The 4315-nt window shown below is 43.6% G+C and overlaps 1 pseudogene; it reads left to right on the forward strand.

The window, feature by feature from the left end:
• Nucleotides 1-1634: 1634 nt before the first annotated feature.
• Nucleotides 1635-2958, forward strand: LOC102759951 (annotated as a pseudogene).
• Nucleotides 2959-4315: the final 1357 nt, after the last annotated feature.

Here is a 4315-nt window from a genome sequence, read left to right on the forward strand (position 1 = left end):
TCCCATTCATTTTTTTTTTTTTATTCTGGGATTTATTTACCTTCTATAGCTGTCACTGGAGCTAAGAGCCGGCTCCAGCCCTGAGGCCTACTCCCAGCTCTGAGGTGGTGGCTGGCTGAAAGCAGGTATCTGGGGTTTGTTTAGCTTCTATAATTGAAACTTTGTTGCTTCCGGAGCTCAGAGCTGGGCGGTGGCAAGCGGGGAACCTTGACTTCCTCCATCAATGGAGCAAGCAAGCCTCATGTTCACTTCAGCTGTGTGGCTGCCGGCCGCCATCTTTGTTGGCAGTTAATTTGCATATCGCCCTGATTAGCCAATGGGAAGCATAGCAGAGGTATGGTTAATTACCCTTTTTGTCTTTTATTAGGATGCCCTGGTATAGTTTTCTTCATATTTCTTGTGCTTGGAGTTAATTGACCTTCTTGGATTTGTGGGCCTAAAGTTTTCATCTTCAAGTATTTTTTTGACCCCTTCTTCCTTTATGACCCCAATTACTTGTACATTGGGCCACTTGAAGTTGTCCTCAGCTCATGCTCTGTCCATTTTTTTCTCTTTTTTCTCTGTGTCTTTTTGTATAATTTCCATTGCTGTGTCTCTAAATTCCCCAATCCTTACTTTTGAAATGTCTAATCTATTTTTAATCTAATTTTGTATATTTTTTGTTTCCAATATTGTAATTCCCATCTCTAGAAGTTCAATTTGGGGGTTTTAATAGGTTTTTTATTTTGGAACTAGTGGCCTGATGCACAAATTTGTGCATGGGTGGGGGCCCTCAGCCTGGCTGGTGATCAGGGCCAATTGGGGCAGCCAGGGGGGCAACTGGCCAAGCGAAGGGACCGCGGGAGGTTGGCCTGCTGGAGGAGGGACTGCGGGAGATTGGCTGGCCGGGGAGAGGGACCATGGAGGTTGGTTGGCCGGCCTGCCGATTGTGGCCTATGTGGGGGCGGCCAGCCAGGGCAGGGACCATGGGAGGTTGGCTGTGGGAGTGCACTGACTACCAGGGGGCAGCTCCTGTGTTTTGCATCTGCCCCTTGGTGGTCAGAATGCATCATAGCAACTGGTTGACTGGTTGATCACTTAGGCTTTTATATATATAGACTAGAGGCCTGGTGCACAAAATTTGTGCATGGGGGGTGTCCCTCAGTCCATCCTGCACCCTCTCTAACCTGGTACCCCTTGGGGAATGTCTGACTGCTGGTTTATGTCCAATCCTGCTGGCTCCTAACTGCTTGCCTGCCTGCCTGCCTGATTGTCCCTAACAACTTCTGCTTGCCATCCTGATCACCCCCTAACTAACTACTCCCCTGCCAGTCTGAAATTTCCATTGCTGTGTCTCTAAATTCCCCAATCCTTACTTTTGAAATGTCTAATCTATTTTTAATCTAATTTTGTATATTTTTTGTTTCCAATATTGTAATTCCCATCTCTAGAAGTTCAATTTGGGGGTTTTAATAGGTTTTTTATTTTGGAACTAGTGGCCTGATGCACAAATTTGTGCATGGGTGGGGGCCCTCAGCCTGGCTGGTGATCAGGGCCAATTGGGGCAGCCAGGGGGGCAACTGGCCAAGCGAAGGGACCGCGGGAGGTTGGCCTGCTGGAGGAGGGACTGCGGGAGATTGCCGGGGAGAGGGACCATGGAGGTTGGTTGGCCGGCCTGCCGATTGTGGCCTATGTGGGGGCGGCCAGCCAGGGCAGGGACCATGGGAGGTTGGCTGTGGGAGTGCACTGCCTCATCCGCATGAGGCTGCAAAGATGCCAGGACCAGCCTCCACTGTGCATGTGGCCATCTTGTGGCAGCCAGCTTGTGATGACGTCGCACGCATGGATCACTTAGGCTTTTATTAGTATAGATAATTTTAGATTTACAGAAAACTTGCAAAGATAGTACAGAGCATTCTCATCTGCACCTCATTTGGTTTCAGTCCTAATTTTATTACCTTACACTGCCATGGTGTAGTTATAAAAAACTAAGATACCAACATTCGTACATTGCTATTAGCCAAACCCCACACTTTTTTCAGATTTCAATAATTTTTCCAGAGTTAGTGCTGCACGACTCAGCGGCCTCGTGAGAGACCACCATTATTGAGGGAGTCGGTAACCTGAGCCCACATGGAAGTCTGGGTTCTGGTTACTATTCCCAAAGTTGGTTGAGAGTGCCATTCTTTCTTCATACTTCCTCAATGAAAGGCTGAATCTTCATGGGAAGGTTGGGTGTTTGATGAGCATTCTGGGCTCCACAGTTATGGTCATTCATGTGCCAAAGGAAGAGGAGATCAAGACCTTAAATGAGATATCACACAAGCTCGGGGGTCCAGGTTTCGTGGTCTTTGCAACACTTGTGGTCATTGTGTCCTTGATACTAATCTTTGTGTTGGGACCCTGCTGTGGACGGATGAACATTCTCATGTACATCACAATCTGCGCTGTGATTGGAGTGTTTTTCTATCTCCTGTGTAAAGGGCCTGGGCATAGCTATCAAGGAGCTGTTTGCTGGCAAGCCTGTGCTGCAGCACCCACTGGCTTGGGCCCTGCTGCTGAGTCTCATCGTCTGTGTGAGCACACAGATCAACGAGCTGAACAGGGCCCTGGACATATTCAACACCTCCCTCATCACCCCCATCTACTATGTGTTCTTCACGACCTCCGTGCTAACCTGCTCAGCTATTCTTTTTAAGGAGTGGCAGGACATGCCTGTGGACGACATTGTTGGTACCTCGAGTGGCTTCTGCACAATCATTGTCCCCACAATGATTCTTGTTGCACGGCTTTAAAGAGGTCAGCTTTAGTCTAGCAAGCCTTCCCGTGTCTTTTCGAAAAGATGAAAAAGCAATGAATGGCAATCTCACTAATATGTATGAAGTTCTTAATAATAATGAAAAAAGTTTAACCTGTGAGACTGAACAGCACACTGGGGAGAATGTCTCCCGAAGAAATGAAAATATGACAGCTTTTTAAGAAAGAAAGAATCAAAAGTTTTTGTTTTTTTTTTAAAAAAATATTTTATTGATTTTTTACAGAGAAGAAGGGAGAGGGATAGAGAGTTAGAAACATCGATGAGAGAGAAACATTGATCAGCTGCCTCCTGCACGCCCCCTACTGGGAATGTGCCCGCAACCAAGGTACATGCCCTTGACCAGAATCGAACCTGGGACCCTTGAGTCTGCAGGCCGACGCTCTATCCATTGAGCCAAACCAGTTAGGGCAAGAATCAAAAGTTTATCATTGTTGTTATAAAGTAAATTTGAGTGTCATAATGTGTCAGAAAAAGCATTATTCTCAAATAATGTTCTCTAGAGACAATCTTTTTTAAGGTTTCACTAATTTGAACTGAGAAATTGCTTTTCTTATATTTAAATGATGGTAGCTCACTAAAATAACCTCCGTACCTGGCCAATTTTTGTTAACATTGTATTATTGTGGAGGTATTAAAATTTTTTCTTCACCAAAATCTAAAAAAAAAAAAAAAAAAGAAACACTGACCTAGCTGGTTTTGCTCAGTATCATCTCAGCAGATGCATAAAGAGCAATTACTACTAAACACTCAACAGACTAGAAATAGAGGGAACTTCCTCAACCTGATAAAGGCATCTAGAAAATACACACCAATCAAGGTAATCAAATTTCATTTAGTTGTTATGTCTCTTTAGTCTTTTTTGACCCATGACAGTTTCTCGGTCTTTTTCTTGTTTTTCATGACCTTGAACGTTTTGATGAGTATTGGTCATGTATTTTATTGAATACCCCTTAATTTTGAGTTTGCTTAATGTTCTTGTCATGATTATTAGACTGGATTTATGGGTTTTAAAAAGGAATAGCATAGAGGTGAAATGTCCTTGTTAAATCACAGGGCACATGATATCCACATGACATCATTGGTGATATAAATTTTAATCACTTGGCTAAGGTAGTTTTGCTAGATTTTCCTACTGTGAAGCTACTATTTTTCCCTTTCCATACTCTTCATTGGAAGCAAGTCTTTAAGTTTAGCCCATAAGCAGGGGGAGGGAAGTGATTAAATTCTACCGCCTGGAGAGGGGAGAGTATTTACATATGTTATTTGGAATTCTTCTGTATGGAAGAGTTATTTTTTTCTCCCTTATTTATTTATTCAATCATTTAATATCAATTTGGATATTTATTTATTTTACATTTGGGGTTATTATCCAACACTATGTTATTTATTTCGTTGCCTTGACCATTGAATGCTCTTTGTGGTTGGCTTCTGTGTCTCTTTGACATACTTCCTCCCATCCTTTTGTGGGTGTTTTTGAGCATTCGCTTACTTTCTGGCACTACAACATACTCCAGGATC

Source organism: Myotis davidii, unplaced genomic scaffold (assembly GCF_000327345.1).
Source record: "Myotis davidii unplaced genomic scaffold, ASM32734v1 scaffold139, whole genome shotgun sequence".
Taxonomy (NCBI): Eukaryota; Metazoa; Chordata; class Mammalia; order Chiroptera; family Vespertilionidae; genus Myotis; species Myotis davidii.